This window comes from Pteropus medius, unplaced genomic scaffold (assembly GCF_902729225.1).
Source record: "Pteropus medius unplaced genomic scaffold, Ma_sr-lr_union100, whole genome shotgun sequence".
Lineage (NCBI taxonomy): Eukaryota > Metazoa > Chordata > Mammalia > Chiroptera > Pteropodidae > Pteropus > Pteropus medius.
The window spans coordinates 5,418,561-5,438,599 of record NW_024349797.1 but is presented as its reverse complement, the minus strand read 5'-3'; the positions used below and the strand labels follow the sequence as shown (position 1 = coordinate 5,438,599).

The 20,039-nt window shown below is 41.2% G+C and overlaps 1 protein-coding gene across 1 annotated transcript in view; it reads right to left on the bottom strand.

Moving 5' to 3' along the window:
- NRXN3 (neurexin 3) overlaps nt 1-20,039 on the bottom strand; it is a 1,605,778-nt gene that overhangs the window by 1,444,424 nt on the left and 141,315 nt on the right. The window contains exon 13 of the mRNA XM_039883931.1: nt 12,090-12,182. The gene's annotated coding sequence lies outside the window, so the exon portion shown is untranslated. The remainder of the gene's footprint in view (nt 1-12,089; nt 12,183-20,039) is intronic.

Below are 20,039 nucleotides of genomic sequence, written 5' to 3'. Positions count from 1 at the left end.
GAATGAAGCATGCTAACACAATTAGCTGGCATCATAGAATAAGAGCAATTGTGAATGTGGTCATTAGTTTTGAGGGTGGACATCCACCCAGTAATCCCTCAACAGCTTGCTACTCTGGTTTCATCTCAACCCTCCTGTGGGGAAATAATGATCCTTAGAGCTTTCTGTGGACAATTTCCCCTCAAATTCCCTATAGAAGGGTATTGCTTCCAGCACCACGGAGAGCTCCCAACAGCGGCCCTCTCTACTGAGCCGCCTCAGTTTTCTCAGCACCACGGAGAGCTCCCATGCCGCTCGGCCTGTGTGCGGGACTTTCACAGCCAGTGAGAACTCCACCAGGAATTGCAGACAGATGACCCCTAGTGAAACCACTTCCACTGCAGTTCAATATTGGAACAGGACAAAAGGTAGTTGAGGTAAAAAGAACCCCTAAGTCCAAAAACTATCCAAAGAATCTACTAGAGAGAGTAGGTCTGAAGCCAACTGACTAATGATTATAGCTACTTTTGTGCCAGACTGGCATTCTTATTTCCCTTTGCCCCCAGAAGTTGAATACCCAAGGTATATTTGAAAACCGCAGTCCAAACTATGATCAGATCAACGTGGCTGCACCAGAAAACTGATCTTATCTGAATGGTGACTTTACCCACTTTGGAGAGCAGCACTCATTACAATAATAAGGAGTGATGGAAATGGAAGGAATAGCAACCACAGCAGAGCCAGGGAAGAATTTGCTTTACTACCATTTTGGAGGATTAATTCTAAGCTTCCCTCCTATAAACGTCATTTTTCACTTCAGCAGGAGGTCTGAGGTCTGAAATTATTCTAGCCAACTTAGAACACATTACTTTGCACCTGATTTGCAATCCATTTCTGCTTCCTCCTACCAAGTTCAATGATATTTGTTTAATGGTCACCTGGCTGCCTGCATGCTCCACTGTGCTGTGGGAGAAGGTACACACACTGGAGGTCAGGTGATGGAAGACAGGTGTTCAGGAAGGTCTGAGAATATTAGGTAAGGAAAATAGTGAGCTTACAAGCACAGAAGAGGTGACCACACACTCATGAAATACAGAGTTGTACGGTTGCAAGGGGAAGAGGGAAAGGAAAATGTTTTGAAGCAACTGCATATACTTAAGCTAATGTATTATTTCTAGACCTAGTCCCCACTCTAGGTGCCCCTACTAACCAGTTTAAGTAGATTCTCCTCATTGAATATACTATTTCTAGTCTCATCTCCTCAGCAGCCCCCTATATGCTAGCCACACTGGATTAATTGCCTTTCTACAGACTTGCTACACACTTTTACACTTCCATGCTTTTACTCATGCTGTTTCCTCATGCCAAAATTCCTTCCTGACTAATTCTTCTCTTCATCGCACCATCCCATTAAAATCATGTTTATGCTTCAAGGCCAAGGTCAAAAGTAACCTCCTCCATGACACTGCCCCTAAGTCTCCCTCTACGATAATTATTCACTTCTTTCTCTTCTCACAACAGTCTATTTTTAACTTATGTTAGTTATTTGTTTGCTTGTTTCTCCCCCCTCTAGATTGTAAATTCCTTGAGAGCAAGAGTCTTTTTAATCTTTATATTGATGTCAGTACAGGTCACAGTTCCTTGCTCATCACAGGCACATCATAATACATTTTTGAGTAAATGAATGATTAAACAAAATTTAATAATATAAAGCACAATCCAGAATAGTTTCCTCTGTCATCTTCTGCCTGAAATGTTGTACTATAAATAACTTGGAAATGGCCAAGTCTGTCCAGGTGTTGATTTTCTCCCACCAGCTTAACAATTGCGGAGGGAGGAAGAAGAACCGGTCTGAAGCCTCCACTGTCCTCAGTTAGCGCTAGATCCACAGCCCCCAGCAATAAGCAAAACAGAGCCTTTGCTTTAGGATTAGTGCATACCTCACTGACTCTTACTTGTATCACTGGTGATACCTCTCCAACTGATGGTCATATTCGGGACACCACTTTTGGCCCCAAGGTGCTTACTTTGTGTTTTCTACCCTAGCAGCCTCATCTGAACTTAACTTCCAGCCTTTAAAGAGATAGCTACAGCATCCTTCTGATTTTACAAGTACTAGATTTTCCTCTAAAATTTATACTCATACCTACCAGCTCCCTACTACCTCAATGACCCTCACGTCCTAGATCCTACTAAGCACCCCTGTGCCAGGTGCCAATGCCTCATCCCAGAGTTACTGTATGTGTGAATGTGAATGTGAACATGACCAGACACAGCAGGATGTGTATGTACAATTGTTTCCACTCAGAGCATCACCCTGTGTGCCATTATACAAAGTTTGGTGAACACTCCCATGAGGAACAGTGCACTTCTCAATGCCTCATGGAAAGAATGTTGATAAACTTGATGCCAGAGAAGTGCCTCCATTGCCTCCATCATAACCTTATTACCTAGAGTAATTGTCAGTTCCCAGCACCTGCATCCTCCATATCCACCAATCACAGGATTGAGTCTGACCCACTGGAGAAGGGAGTGAAGGCTGCTGGATCTCAGATGGAGCCTGCCTCATCACTGGCATCTTCTTGGAGAGGTTAGTGCCGGGCTCTGTTCTCTAGCCTCCCAGCTTCCCATTCCATGCATCTTCCATCACTAGTTTCTTCATCTTGTTTAGTTCCTTTAAGACTTCTTAGCTAATATTTCATGGATGGATTATAACCTTCCCACCTTGCTTGTCCTATAGGAGGCTGTGTCCTTTGCTTTTCATTTATCTGCTTCCTGAGTCTTAAGCTGTAAGTGGACTCTGTGTTCTGGGATAGTTCAAAAATCTTGCTTTTCCTGACACCCACAGCCCCTGACAAGATGAGGAATATGCAGGGCACTTGAGGTGAGAAGGAAGAGAAGGGAAAAGTAACACCATACTCCAATAGATGCAACAGTCCTGTACCCTGAACAATCATTGATCACCGAGTCTCACAATAATCACTTAGTAGCTAATATCTCTTGTTTCAATATCATTTTTTTTTTTTCCAGTAACCTGTCAGAGCCAAAAGCAGTAGCCGACATGTAGTGGAAGAAGTGTTATACTAAGTTTAAACTTCTTATCTCTGCCTCTTTAATTTCTGAGACCTATCTATCTTAAGCCTCAGTGGTCTCATCTGTAAAACGGAGATCACACTTAACTCAGGACTGCAATGATTAAACCATTACATAAGTGACAGTGCTTAGGACAATGCCAGACATATAAGAGAAACCACTGTTCATGAACCCTGTGGAGCAGGCCTCAAGGACTTCTATAGTGAGTGTGGACTTGTGGCAGGTGGGGGCAGCAGAAGGCCACTGGAGAAGTGGAGGCAAAGATAGGAGATCCAAGCTTTTCAAATCCTTGGTTCTGGGAGACTGGTTCTAAGAGCAGGCATCTCAAGATGAGTCGGGTCTTCTAACAAGGAAATACAGAAGGGGGAGCAGATAGGCACACAGAGGCCTACTTGGGGTAAGTGGGTCATAAGGGTCCTGAGGTCAAGATATCAGCAATTCACGAGAAAATCGGCACCACAGAGCCAGCCACGCCAGCTGGGGAGCTGGGTGCCACACAGAGAGGCCAACCGCCTGCAGTTACAGAGATTTCCTTCTTCAGTGGCTTCTCAGAGCCACTGCACCATGGGAACCAGGTTGTCTTCGGCCTCGACACAGGCAGCTCATATCAGCAAAACTGTTTCATTGGAGGAACGTGTTTTTATATGTAATAATTCACACCTTTAGCACAACTATAAAGATTTAAGAGTTTCTCCTGGCCTGATAATGCCCCTGTCTTAAGAGGCACTTGTTAAAATGCCCATCCTTGCAGCTTCCTTGTCTCATATAATCCAGCTACAAAAATAATTCTCAAAAGAGCTGTGTGTGGACTCTGGGGCAGGTGTCAGATAGTCACCCTCAAAAATTATGGAGGCATCTGAATTCAAGTTTTATTATATGTAAAAAGAAGGGACTGAATCAGGTCTTTTTCCTGTGTTTAAAACCTCTAAGATTCTAAAGCTGAAAGCATCAGTTTTTCCTTCATTCACCTTGTGCTAAGTGGCAGCTCCACACTGAGTGAACCGCCCCCACCCCCCCGCCTCACTTTGGCAATGATGTCACTTTACACTCAGGTGGGGCATGAGGACAAGAATTCAACTGTCTCCAACACTGGCTTGTGGGGCTTTGGTAGCATGCAGGCCTTGAAATTGTATATAGCACATATGGGGCTTGCCCCCCCAAAACCACCCCTGGCTGCACATTACAATCACCTGGGAAGCTTTTAAAAAGTACCGATCTATTGGTTACAGGGATGGGGAGCACGGCATAGAGAATGCAGTCAGCATTAATATATTGGCTAAGTAGAAAACCATAGGAGAGAAGGAGCGATTAGGGGGATCATTTTATAAACTATATAAATATCTAACTAATGCACTGTCTACTCGAAACCATTAAAATAAATAAATAAATATATTTTTAAAAAGAAAAAAAAGGAAAGAAAAAAAAGACCTATCGACGGCTAAGCTTCCATCACCAGGAATTTTGATTTTATTAGTCTGGGGTAGGGTCAGGGATAATGAATAAAATATCTACTGACCAAAAAGGCATGAGTCCAACCACTCATGCCAATCAGATGAGCTCAACCAATCAACCATACCTGTATGCACACACTGAGGGACAACCCCAGCCTTGGGCCTAGTCATCAGTATGTTCAAAAAGCAGCCCAGGTGATTGTAATGTGCAGCCAGAGTACAGAATTGTTGGTTAGACTTTGCCTCTGGGCATATACCCAATGACTGAAAATCCTCCATCAATGAGAGCAGTTCACAGATAAACCAACTAAGATACTCTCTGCACTGGGAAAGAAAGCAAAAAGATAAGCTTGTGGTCACAGGACACACACACACACACACACACACAGGACCGTGTGGTCTTTGAGGGCAGGGAAAATGTTGCCCTCATCTTCAATTCTCCAGTGCTTCTCACAGTGCCCGGCATATGGTAGGGGGCCAATAAGGTCTGATGAATGTATGAACAGCAGAGCCTTCCATGGGCTTCTGTCATGAGGCAAATGACACACAACTGCATGGAGAATGCATAACCAGCATGCAGATGCTGCTCATACGTCGTTATAAAACAGGCTTTATTTTTATTGGATGAAGGGAAGGGGGTGCTGTTGTTCATTTTTCACATCAAATATTTTCAGGGTAACCAGTAAGTACTTTGAAAGGAAGTGGGGATTTCTTGTCTCTCTGTAACCATCCAACCCTGATCCCTCTTCTGGGTCCAGGAAAGCTTTCGGTGCGGCTGAATTTCCAGCAGCACCGGCCAAACCCTGTGTTCTCGCCTCCAGAAATCCTGACGGATGATTCAGCTCTCCCTCAGTCCCCTGCTATGTCCCTGGGCCTGCTTTATCAGCCTGAACTATGCTAGCCTTGTCCTCACTTCTCCTGCCACACTCCCCACACCCCCGGCAGCACTGACCCACTTCTGCCGTCGGCACCATGGTGTGGGTCTCTGGCTGAAGTGGGGGAAAAAAAAAAAATCAGCCAGTCATTTGGAATCTTAATGAGACCAAGTTCATTTCATTATGTTGTCATTTCATATTTCACCACTTTGACAGTGAAGGCACAGGAGACCCCAGAGGGCCTTTCTGCTTTGCACACAGGGTAGAGAGGCAAGAGGAGAAAGGAGGGAAGGGGCTCACAGACAGGAGGAGACACGCCCCTCCACCAGACTCCCGCCACACCAAAACCACGGTGGGAAAGAGAGGACCAGTCCACCTCTGAGACCAACAATGAGAGGCAGATGCAGGAGGCTGAAGACCTTTACCCAGGTTACAAAGGGGCTCAGATTGTAGCAGGGCAGGAAGGGAGGAGCACCCTCAGTGCCAAGCTCTCACACATTCTCAAATACAAACAGAGCTGGCCTCAGGGCATCGTAGAAATTGCTATTATAAATTCAGATGGTGCACCAGGGGGTGCCTCATTTTCGATTATTGTGGTTGGTCTCGTGAGCCACTCCAGCGATAGGATCTCAAAAGTGCAAGTGCTACCCCCGGGGGCACCGTTAGAAACACATTATTTTAAAACACTGCAATAAAGCATGAACTCAAACAACTTCATTGAAAGAAAGATTAATACGGAACATGTGTTCCTTAGCCTCCTCCCACCCACACAACCTACAACCCATACCTTTTCCCCCACACAAACACCTGGTGGTCCACTCTCCAGACCACCTGCCCCGCCGACTGCTTGCTGAGGTGCACAGAACTTGAGTGACCCTCGGGAAAGGAGGACGTAGGAAGGCAGTGCCAGACACAACATGAACAAGCAAGGAGACCATTCCATTGAGACTGCAGGCCCGTTAGCCAGTGGGATGCAGTGACAAGAGGCCCGCATCCGGGTCAGGGGTCCTGGGTTCTCTCCCAGGTTCAGCCACTAACTTGAGACAGAACACATCATTTAACCTCTTAGAACCTCAATTATGTTTTCTTCGAAAGCAAGCTAAATATTCTTCCTATTATTCGTGTTTCACACGGTTACAGTGGAGAAGAAACAAGGGAAGGCAGGTTGTATGAAATGTCATGAAAACTAAAATGTGCCATCCCAACATCAGATACATGTGCATTTTGCAGGGTGTGTCCTGGGGTAGGGGAGAGCCTCAGCTCTGACCACGGAGCCACAGGAGAGCAAGCAAGGCCACCATAGGGAGATACAACACTTCCTCTCAGCTCGGCAGAGCTAGGGAATGGGGTGGGAAGGGAGGAGGGGACCCACACTGCACACGGCGACCAGGGCTTAGAGAGGGGTGACCAACTGGGACAGTCCAGGCTTTTTTGTATAAGCCCAGGAGATACAAGCAGTAAAAAAGTGGACCAGTGAAAAACGAACCCGGATGACATTCTACTAACAAGGGCTTGGAGGAAGAGGAGATGTGATCCAAGAGGGAAGCAATAAGTAATTGAAATAACTTCACTGAAATTCATAACCGTCTCTTTCACCAGAGAGCATCGACCACTTTCCTCATAGTCCTTCATCTCCATGGAGGGTGGGAGTAAGAGACAGCCCTTCCTCTGTAGATCAGGTGGGGCACGTAGAGCTTATCTACGTTGGAAGGTCAAGAGACAAAACCTTCCCTAGAAAACCCATAATCTGGCCTCTAATCCTGCCTCTTTTGCTAGAACCCAGGTCTTGAAGCTGAGTATTTAGAGAGAGTTCTCCTTTAAGGGAAAGTATTATACTAGGATGTGGTTGCCTAAAATGAATTCACAGACTGAAAATAAAATTCATGTTAGAGGACTGGCCTTTCATTCACAGGTTCAAAGAAGGACCCAGCATCCTCCCTGAAACTGTGTTCCCTGCTGTAGTTCAGCAGGACAGCATGGGGGTGGCTGGGAGCACCGGAGAACCCCAGAGGATGGGGAATAATGATGAGGAACTAGCACAGAATTGGAGGGTGGAACAGAACACCCTGCAGTTACTAGTATCATGCAAGAGGAAAAGGGACTAATTAAAAGTGGGAGACAGATGCCCCAGTGGGTTTTGCATCTCTTTCACTCTGTTTCTGGAAAGGAAAGGGGATTGTCACAAAAATAACTGAACTGACATCAAATATTTAAATTTCAGAAATGAAGGAAAAAAGAAAAAAAAGAAAAAGTGAAAGTGAGATAAAAATATGCTGTCAAGAAGGCACAACTCTGACAGGAGGGTTCTTTCCTCTCTGGCTTAGTGAGTGACACCAATGTGCCACATGCTGGATGTTTCCAAGGAAAGAGTGTGGGGTAAGAGGACGCTCTTTATCTCACCTCAGAGATTGTGGCTGAATGAGATCATGGACTCACTCATTGATGGACTCACCCACTCTGAGCTTTCGTACTGGGGCAGCAGCTCAAGAGGTGCCAGGGACATATGAGGAAGAACTGAATTGTTTGGCTTCAAGGCAAGGGCTGGAGGGGTATCTTTCCCCCAGATAGAAGTACTGGCAGAAGTCATTGTTCCTTTGTTGGGCCCTCCCCCACCCAGCTTGCAGACACAGGCAGCTGCCATATCTGAGTCTCCATCAAACTGGCTAACACTGGTGGCCCTGCCCTGGTGATTCCCTGAGACTCTACCCCACCCAACTTGCAGACCCACCCAAGCCACTTCCAATGGCTTTTCCATACATATGCCCTCTCCTGGTTCATGCTGCAGTTTTTCCTAAAATCTCTCAAAGGTTCACAAATCCCAAACAAGCAGTATCTGGACTTGGCATGCCCTGGACCTCTTGGTTTACAGCTAGGCCTCTCAAGGTACCCCTCACCTCAAGCCCAGCATGGGTGATGACCATCTGCAGATTGCTTGTGACTCTTGACATGTGACCCCAGGAGGGCACAGGCTGTTGCTGAACTTAGCCTGTGGCAGGCCCCTCCCAGGAGGTCCCGGGCTGTCATGCCCAGTGGCTGGCTTTAGAGCTAGCCCAAGCACCACCCAGAGCTGCACTGAGGACAACAGACTCAAATGGCAGACTAGGTAGGCACCAGGGCCCTGCTAAAGCGAATCCTGTTTCATATGGTCAGCCACTGCATAAGAGCCCCTCAACTGTAGTCATGGCCTATCCTCACAACCAGTCAGCTCAGGGTCAATCCCTCCCATTAACATGCAAACAGCAACCAAAGCTCAACTACAACAGAGGGCACACACAACCCATACAAAGGAGACACCTGGAATACCTGGCTAAGGTGACAACGGAAGATTGCACCACTGGGCCCCACGGGACACCTACTACATAAGGCCACTTTACTAAGATTGGGAGACATAAAAGCCCTACCTAATACATAGAAACAAAAACAGGAAGGCATCTAAAATGTGAAGACAAAGAAACATGTCCCAAATGAGAGAAAACAAAAAAATTGCAGAAAAAGAACTAAACAAAATGGATACACACAATCTGCCAGATGCAGAGTTCAAAATACCTCTTATAAGGATGCTCGATGAACTTAGGGTTAAAGTGATGAACTCAGTGAGAACTTTAACAAGGAGATAGAATGCATAAAAATAGAGATAGAAAACATAAAAAAGAACCACGCAGAAATGAAGAATACAATAAGTGAAATGAAGAATACATTACAGAAATTTAGTAGATGTGGTAGCAGAAAACACCCAATCAGAACTGCAACAAGAAAAAAGAATTTAAAAAAATAAGGATAGTTTAAGGGGCCTGTGGGACAACATCAAGTATACTGACATCCACATCATGGGGGTACCAGAAGAAGAGAGAGAACAAGGAATTGAAAACCTATTTGAAGAAATAATGACAGAAAACTTCCCTAACCTGGCCCAGGCAGCACAGAGTCCCAAACAAGATGAAGCCAAAGAGGCCCACTCCAAGACACATCATCATTAAAATGCCAAAGGTTAAAGACAAAGAGACCATCTTAAAAGCAGCAAGAGAAGAGCAACTAGTTACCTATAAGGGATTCCCATAAGACTGTTAGCTGATTTTTCAACAGAAACTTTGCAGGACAGAAAGAACTGGCAGGAAGTATTCAAAATGATGAAAAGTAAAGACCGACAACCAAGACTACTCTACCTAGCAAAACTATCATTTAGAATCAAAGGACAAATAAAGAGCTTCTCAGACAAGAAAAAGCTAAAGTTCATCATCACTAATCCAGTATTACACAAAATGTCAGAGTGACAAGGAGAAGGAGGAGGAGGAGGAGAAGGAGGAGAAAAAGAAGGAGGAGAGGAGGAGAGAGAGGTGTAAGAGGAAGGTAAGCAGGAGGGGAAGGAAGAGGAAGAGGGAGACGGAGACAGAGATAGAGACAGAGACAGAGACAGAAGGAGAAGGAGAAGGAAAAGAAAAGGAGGAAGGAGGAGGAGAGGATATAAAAAATATGAATAATAAAATGGCAATAACTACATATCTATCAACGATTACCTTAAATGTAAATGGATTAAATGTTTCAATCAAAAGATAGGGTGGCTAAATGGATAAGGAAATAAGATCCTTACATATGCTGTTTACAAGAGAGTCACTTCAGTTTGAAAGACATATACAGACTGAAAGTAAAGGAATGGAAAAAGATATTTCATGAAAATAGAAACAAACAAACAAACAAAAAGTTAGGGTAGCAATACTTATACCAGGCAAAAGAAAGCTTAAAACAAAGGCTATAACAAGAGACAAAGAAGGACCCAGTAATCCCCCTTTTAGAAATTTATCTGAACAAACCCAAAACACTATTTCAAAGGGACATGTGCATCCGTATGCTCATTGCATCATTATTACAGTTGCCAAGATATAGAGGCGATTTGGGTGTCCATCAGAGGATGAATGGACAAAGAAGTGGTGGTTCGTATACACAATGGGATACTACTCACTCTTAAGAAAGAATGAATCTCGCCATCCACAACAACATGGATGGACCTAATGGGTATTGTGCTGAGCAGAGTAATTCAAACAAAGACAAATGCCATGTAATTTCGCTTACATGTGGAATTCAAAGAACAAAATAAACAAACAAACAGAAACAAACTCACATAGAGAGAACATATTGATAGGAAGGGGGTTTGGAGGTGGATGAGAAGGGGAAGGGATTAAGTACAAATTGCTAGTTACAAAATAGTCATAGGGATATAAAGTATAGCATAAAAATATAGTCAATATTGTAATAACTATGTATGGTATCAATGGGTACTAGATTTATTGGGGTGATCATTTCATAAATTATATAAATGTCTAATCACCATGTTTTATACCTGAAACTAATATAATATTGTATGCCGACTGTAATTGAAAAATTAAAAAATTATTTTAAGAAAAGAAAAATATTTGGACCACTGAGAATATTCAAAGCAATGTGCCACAACATATTTTCAAGAAACCTAAATGACAGTATAAAGATTATTGTGAATAAACATGCATATGTCAGTGTGTATGTTTACATTCATGTTTGCAGATGCATAAAAATTTACCAGGAAGACACTCATTAGTTTTGACAGGGATCTTCTCAAGATGCTAAGGTCATGGATATTTTTTTAATTGTATTTCCTTGTGTTTTTTCAAACTTTCTATAACAAACCTATAGAACTTTTATAATCGGGGAAAAAAATACAATAAATATTTTATATATTTTTAATGTACCATGGACCCTGAAGGCAACTTCACATCAGAAGTTACAACATTGCTTGGCTCAGGAAAGTGTCAATGGATTAAATTCACTGCCTTCCATGCTACAACTTTTGAAGGGCACAACCCTCATTTAGATGTACAACTTCTATTATGTTTGTTTTTTTAAAAAAATCACTCCACATTAACTTAGGGCCACATTCTATAATGTCATTCCTTCTGTGCCAGTGGCAACTAAGCACTGTAACGAAGACCTTCCAGTATGTGCAGTCACTGACCCCCATAGACAGAACCCAAGACAGACCTGCATTGTGCCAAATGCCATTCTGCTACATAAGGTCATGGTCCAGAGTGAGGCCCCAGTGAATTTCCTTTGAAAATCCCACACTACACTCAAGAAACCTTTCTGAAGGAAAAGAGGAAAAGGCATGACCCCATCTGAAATGTAATTTCTTGTGTTCTCTATCACCAGATATCCAAGGGTATTGGCAAGAAGTAACAATAACAAGAATGGCTGTAATGACAAAGTAATCCTAGATGTTTTAGATACTGTAAACAAATGGGAACTTCTGCCTCCTTTTCAGGGACCAGTTGGTCCCAGGCTCAAATTGCTTAATAACGTCACAGTTGATGCTTACCAGCAAATGGGATGGCAGAAGAAATGCATTGGGGTAGGGCTTGATTTGACCACACTGGCAAGAAAAAGGTAAGGGTCTTGCAATTAAAAAAATAAAAATAAAAAATAGAGCAGTTACATTCCTGAGATGAGTTTTTCAAATTTCCAGCAAATCACTGTCTCCTACAGGAACCAAATCTTCCTTCTGTTGGTGCCTCACATTTGCCCAATTCATGATATCTCCTCCAATCTTTCTGATGTGGAATCACCAAAAATACTCAGTAATAACAACAACAAAAAGGTTTGCATACTGCTGAGGAAAAAAAGGGAGAAATAAAGGAGAGAAAAGGACCATGAGCTGCAGACTGACCTACTTGTTTTCAGCAAACTGGAACTTAGGGTGCCTGCGCTCCACACGGTGCGGCCTAAAAGCAGCTCTGATCAGCTGATGAGTCAGAAGGCCCTAGAGGATGCAGGTCAGAAATGATTGACGTATCTATCAATTTAATTATTTTTATTTAATCTATACAAACTTAACAAAAGCCTGAGATTTCAGAGAAAACTATGTGGGCAGGGAGAGTTGACCAGGAAGAAAGGATATAGGAACAACCTAGTATTTCCGTATCTCTTACAGTTCAGCTGAGAGATGAGCCCTAAAAGGAGACATGCAGTTTTGCTGTATGTAAACTACACTTCAACAGCCTGACTTTAAAAAAGAGGAGACATAAATGCAGAAATCTTCCTGTAGGATTCCCCCTCGCCCCATGTAACTAACTTCTGATAATGAAGAGGAAGGTACATGAGGAATCCCACTCTGAGCTGCTTGAGATTCGCATAGATGACAAGTGTCTGTACCTCTCAAAAACAGACTCTGGAAAGATTCAACTGTGCATCTGTAATGATGTAAGAGAGAAATACTTTCCTTGTCAAGGAGCTAATCAGTCAATCAACACCTAACCTTTTAGAAAGAATTCATCCACACTTCACCTGTCTATCTAAAAACTAGGAAAGCATCATGGGATACGCCTGGCAATAGTTCGGCAGATGGCAAAACTTTAAATATGGAAAACAATCATCCAACCAAACAACAGGTTTTGAGCATATATTCTTTTGAGACACAGTGCTAGACACTGGAGGAGACCAAGTGTAAGAGCTTCTGCCTTTGGTAATTTTCCTTTATCACTGGGGAGATGGCTTATTAAAAACTGAATACTTCAAAAATGTTACATTCCACTTCGTATATATTTTAATAGTTTAATGGCTCGCAATCATCACTTTCACATGAATTAACTCAACACTCCCTATATGCCTATGAAGTTTGTCCCTTTGTCTTATTATTAGGTGAAATAAAACAACAGTACAAAAAGTGTCATAACACAGGATATGATGACTGACAAATATATAATATGGGTGATATATGCTATGGGTCTGGTTTCACAAAGGAAATGTGATGTGAGACTAAAGCTTTATGAATGTAAAACACTGAATAAAAGAAAACTAAGAGCATTTAAGGCAGAAATGGTGGTGTGAGCAAAAGCATGGCTGCATAATAACTGCCAGAGAATCGATCACTGAGCTATAGAAAACCTTGACCCTGGACAGAATGCAAAGTTCATGGCCATTTTAATTCCATAAAATGACCCAGAATAAATGCCTGTCCAATACGGGTAGGAGGAGGGCCCTAGATATAAGAGTTCCTTGGCAAAACAATTCTCCAACATTATCTAATAATATATGACAGTCTCATATGATGTAGCACAGGAAAATGATGATCAAAAAGTTTCAGAGGAATTAATAGTGTCTTAGTCCATTCAAGCTGCTATAACGGAATACCATATAACCCAGGGAGCTCATACAACGAACATTTATTTCTCACAGTTCTGGAGGCTGGGAAGTCCCAGGTCAAGGTGCCAGCAGATCTGTGTATCTGTAGGCCCTGGTTTGCAAATGACTGTCTTCCTGTTGTATCCTTACATGGCAGAGAGAGAGATAGAGGAAAAGGAAGAGAATGGGAGGGGGAGGCAGGCAGGAACAGAAAAAGGGAGATAGAAAGCTCTCCTGTCTATTTATAAGGTCACTATATCCTACTCACGTAGGGGTTCCATGACCTGATCACGTCCCAAAAGCCTCATCTCCAAATAACATCACAACGTGGGTTAGGATTTCAGTACAGGAATTTTGGAAGCACACAAATATTCAGACCACAACAAGTGGATATCAAAAGGGGTTATGCTGTGATGTTTAGAGAGATGTCTAGATTTCAGGGTCTTGAGTCATGTCTATACAGCCAGCACCACCTACTAGCCTAATTATCCCTTTCCTCTTCTATCTGCTAAGGAAGGAAGGAAGAAAAGAAGGAAGGAGGGAAGGAAGGGAGGGAGGGAGGAAAGAATGGAAGGAAGGAAGGAAAAACGGAAGAAAATTCTAAGCTTATGAATCTCATGTGGTTTAATTATCAGACAGTTTTCTCAAAACCTCTCATGGAAAACACTATAGTGTGAAATGACATCATTACCAAAATCTAGAATATTCTTGAATTCTCTGGTAAAAAAAAAAAAAAATGTATAGCCTCTTCTCTGACTCTTTTCAAACAGGTAGGTAGACCCAGTTGTCAGGCAAAGGAAAAAATGGCTTAAAATAAATCCTAATATTTCACTGTAATATATCATTCACTGAATTCAAGCTTTGTCCAAACTGCATCCCTGTCTGATGTTAAATTCTAAGCCAGTTGCTTTGAAGCTGTATGCTAGGCCCTTCTCCATGGTCTGACCTTAATGGCCAGACATGTATTAGAGTTCTTTCTGTAACCAAACAGCACTTATTCCATATTATATGCTGCTTAGGCTGCACCGCAGAAGCAACCTGAAAATGCCTCAGCAGCATAGCTTTCTGCATTTCCCTGGAGAAGTTAAGCCTTAAGCAGGCCTCTTATCCTGATGTGTCTTCTCCCTTCAGATTGGGTCTTATCACCAGCTCAGTCACCCTCTTAACCTACTTCTAAGAAACGAAGATTGGGGGCCAGGAAGTGTGATTGAGTAGTGCCCTCTCAGATTCCTGCACAAGCCCATCTTTATTCTGCAGTTAAATTTTCTGAGAGTTTGAACAAGTAAATGTTTCAAACTGAGTGATCTCATTATGGAAACTTCGAAGGAATAAAATGAACATCATGGTTTCTTAGGCAGGACGATATTCCAAAGTTTAAAATATTATTCCATCTGGAAGACTAGATAGGACATGACATGTCTGTGCCATTTGTATGTTTGTGTGAATAGTCTTAGAAAAATGACAGCACTACAACTGATGGCCTCTACTTCCTATGATCCTGTCTCTTATAATATAAGCTTCTTTCCAGGAGAGATACCACTTGACTGCTGGTAATGCATGCCATATAATTCCAGGTAACTCAATTGTTCGAACTCTTTCTTTTCAGAGATTACCAACAAGAGTGCTCAGAGCAATGGACCCCACTTCCTTCTGAACCAGATGAATACTAAACTGGTTTTATATCGTCTATTTGAAAGTATTCATATTTTAGAAAGTTTGGGATTTAAAGAAAGCAACATTGGTCTAGAAGTGAAGACTCTCACCCCTAAGAAAATGAGTTCTGGTGACCTATTTGGTTGGGAAAAGTGGTGAGGATTAATGCTTAATATTTATCGAGCACCTGCAGTGATCTATGTTCTGTTCAGAACATAGCAGAGGAGGCATAACTTCTCTTTCAATCAAGTTAATGAGGAATTGATTTTTGAAGCTTTTTAAAAACACAAAGTACAGTACTAATATTAAACACCAATCATATTGGGAGTGGTGCTCACCTAGCTAACTGCCTAATATGGAAGGAAAATGTGAGCAATCAATAGCAGATCTATAGCTCTTTCCCAGGGTGGTATTAGAGTGCTTTCACCCTCGGCAGCACACGCAAAGACTCACAGTTGTTGTTGTTTTTTTTTGCTCAAAACTTTGTTAGGAATCAGAAGGGGACTCAACTTCTTTCTGTAAGTAACAGGTGCCCTTTTTAATTATGAGATGTAGTAAAAACAAAATCTAGAGGGGTTACATAGGTCAGGAACAAGTAAAGGCTCTGTCGTAGCCTTTTGCAAAATGTCTATCATGGTTTCTCAAGACAACTGAGCCACCTGGTGTTAGAAAGTTAACAGCTAAAACTCTTTTCTCTGTTTTCCTTGGAGGGCAAATAAAGCTTTTTCCAGGTGACCTTAGGGAGAATGACAGCCAACATCCTCTACACTGAAGGTGGACTCAGCATTAAGCTTCTTGACTCCAAACATTCTGATTCTGGTCTGAGAACACTCAGAGCATATATTGTATTGGTCAGGTTTGGATTGTGCAGACGAATCTGAATCTATTGATGTCTGAGTGAGACATACATCCTCACTGGCAATAAAGACTAAAATGATAGTAGCTACCAGGTATGGAGGATTTAATATATACCAGACTCTGAGTCAATCAGACACCTTACCTACAGTATCTCATTTAATCCTCACGACAAACCGATGGAGTATGTATTATTATTGCCATTATACAGGTTAGAAATTGAAGGTCAGAAACAAGTGAGTTGCCCAGCTGGTAAATGTTAGCATTGAAATTGCAATCCCAGAGCATCAGACTGCAGGTCCTGTGGCCTTAATCACCCTAGGACCTGCCTTCTAACAATTATAGCTGCCACCTGGTGAACACTTACCTACTATATGCCATGCTTAACAATGAGTGGATTATATATTTCATCTCATAACATAGGCAGTTAAGGTGAGTAATACGGCAACACCTTAGTCTCCTGAGGGCTGACTTCATAAACTCTACCAAAATGTTTCCTAAGTAGGAAGGAAGCAAAGGTCACTGGCCGCAAAAAGGTCATTCTTGTTCCAGTGGACCCAGAAGTGGATCCTGAGATTCAGGATGGGTTTTCGTATCGGGACGACAATGCAGCAGGACTCACTGAGTAATATAAATAAAGAGGTCGATCTGAATTCATTTAAAAAGTCTAAATTATAAAACATGTGTAACAAAGTATAACTTTTCCAACTTTAAGAAAAAAAAATATAACTAAGGTAACAATGTATTATTGCCAAGCAAAAATCCTGACTAGCAAAGAAAAAATCTATTTATCATTAATTTCACTCTGAAAATGAAAAGTACCTTCTACAGTGCCTGCAAATAGTTTATTCTCTTAAGGTGAAAGAGTCCCTGTGAAATTCAACCTCTGCTTGCATTATGACAAACTCCAAATTAGTAGTCCCTTAGCAGTGTCTATATTAACAAACATATATTTTATCTTATATTGACTTCTTAAAATAGCTTTTTCCAAAAAGTGCAAATGGTTTTAGTCCATCATCTCATTTACTTTTATATAATAAAGTAAGATAAACTGTGATCCATAGGTGATGTTACATCACCCAAGTCATATACTGAACTTAGAAACAGAATCCAAACTCTGCTCCGTCAGGCCTCCTAGTCCAGCCCATGTGTGCTTTCCATGTTCCCTAAACCTACTGGGGTGAGTCTTGCCTCTCCATCGCCCTTGACAAGTGAAGTCCAAAACAATGGAAAAAGAACTTTTCATGTCTTTGCATATAAACTCACGGTTAATAAAGTTATTAATAATGATGTCACATTTAACAATAACAGAAGTTCATCGAGGAGAAACTCTAGTACCCAGTCAGAAAGGAAGAAAACAGGGAATAAGAGAAACAAATGCTTGTTTGTTTATTCATCTACCTGTTTGTAAATTTAGAAGAAACAAAGAAGTAGATGTGTCGCATGCCAGAACTGCTCATTGTTCCCATTCTAGTCTGCGCTCCCTCCTCACCACAAAACACCAAGTTTGCTCAGGGCTACAATACACTCAGATGAAAACATTAACCTACCCAGACTTCTTCATAGCTAGCAGTCAGGTGATCCAGTTCTGGCCAATGAGACATAAGAAGAAATCCGAAGTGGGGGATAAGGGTGTTCTAAGGGAAGCTCCTATTTTCCTTCTTCTTCTTCTTTCCTCTTCCCTCCTTTTTTCTGCCAGGAGCATGATCACAATTCCTGGAGGCACAGCAACCATCTTATAATCATGAGGATGAAAGTCACATATTATGAATGACAAAGCAAGAAAACAGAAGAAGCCAAGGTGTTCAGTGACATCCATGAGCATCTATACTGGCTTTGGACACCACTCCCACCCCTGGGCTTCTCTCGGGTTAAAAAAAAAAAATATATATATATATATATTATATATATATATATTATATATATATATATATATATATGTATATATGTATATATATATATGTATATATGTATATATGTGTATATATATACATATATATATAATCTGCTATAATCAAGATTTTTATTATCTTCCACCAAATAAATTTTTTTTAAGATTAAGTATAATTTTTTTGGTACTCTAAAAAAAGGTAACAAGACTTAGGGTATTTAGAGTTGATGGAACTGTTGAGGTCATCTAATTGAAATGCTTTTTTAACAAATTAGAGACCAAAGAGCAAATTAGAGAAGAGATGTGCCTCAGGTCACAAAGCTAGTGCTTAGTTCAGTGCTCTTTCTATGAGTCTGTTTTGCCTTCCCTGAAGAATAAAAGACTGGAACGAACTAGAAAGAGAAACATTTCTCAGAGAGCCAGATAAAAGCTAGTCTGCAAGGGAATAAGCTAGACTCAGTATCTGGATAGCAATGTATTCAAAAACCGTTAAAACAGTCCTTGTAAGAGAAAAAAAGAACTCACAGACTTCTATAACTAGAAGTTGGAAATAATTGTTTATTAATTTTTTTTTAGCAATCTCCCGAGAGTAAGCTGTAAATAGCAGTGTTGGTTTTACTTTTCTTTAAAAGAAAATGAAAAATTACCCTCTTCTTATTTGAGAAAAAAATATTAAAAAGACAGTTCAACGTCTGTATAGTCTTTATAGTGTCTGTCTCTGGAGGTTGAGAGCATGGACTCTGGAGCCAGACAGGCTGGGTTTGAATCCCAGCTCCACCACTCATCAGATGTGTGACTTTGGATAAGTGATATGACCTTCCTGGACTTCCATTTCCCATCTGTAAAATGTGTATAATAATAATATTTACTAGAAAGGCTGTCGTGGACATTAATTGAGCTAATATATATAACGTGTTTGGATGTGGAGGGTATGTAAATACACATACATTTAAATACATACCCCCATACATACATATGTATGTTATCATTACTGGAATAGCCATCACCATATGAAACAGACAAGAAAAAGAAAAAGAAAACCAAGGGATTTTTTTTTAAGAGAATAAAAGCACCTATATGAATGACTTTCTAATTTGAAAGACCCAACCAAATATTTGTTAAATGAATGAATGAATGAATGAATGATGTCAAAGGAAGCTGCAAGCATTTTTTGATGCCTAACAGGCCTGAAGTCCCAAATAATTTTATAAATTTTAAGAAAGATATCTAAGGGTAACGCAGAAAACAAAAATTTCAATCAGGATTTAGAAATATGGCTAGGATTAGTTTAGCCATAAATTATAATTTATAAATAGCAAGAAAACATGTCATTGTACTCTAGTTTGTATTTCTTTTATCATCTGCTAGAATAATACGGTGTTTAACTTCATTAGGTTTAATAATAAAATTATATTCCTCCTTTTAAAAGAGACAGAATGGTTATAAGCCTGTCATGGAGCCTTAGCAAACCCAGTGAGAATGCCAAGGCATATGTAGCACCTGGGTCTCAGTCCTGGCATCTACTGCCACTTGGTGGACACTCCCCATCACCTCCATGTTCATATAGACGATGACAGCAGTGGGCTGAGAACCAGTACCCCAAGCACTAGGTATTGCTGTGTGACCTTGGGCAGGTCACATAACCTATTTGGGCCTGTCTTCTAACAAGAAAAATGAGTGTCTTGAATTAGATCATGACCAAGGTTAAGTTCAATGATTCTAAGAAATCTTCTATAGGATAAAACTAAGAGTTAAGAGATATAAATTGTGACAAATGATACAGATAACAAGTCAAGGAAAATCAATAGCAATATTTCCAAGGCTTGACAAACTTGGACTGTTTTACCTACTTTTGACATACCTATCGCTATTAACATATAGTTTTTACTACGATTATCTCCTTACTATTGCAGAAAATGTACCTTTTGTATTTAAAATAACTAAGCAATTATAATAATCTGCTATGGGGTCAAATGGCACCACATTTCTGAGGCCAAACTCCCAAGAAGGAGAACAGGGGTGGGGCGGGGGGTGGGTGATTAGGACTTACAAGATGGAAACTAAAGGCATGCCCGAAACCATTATCAGAGAAATCAT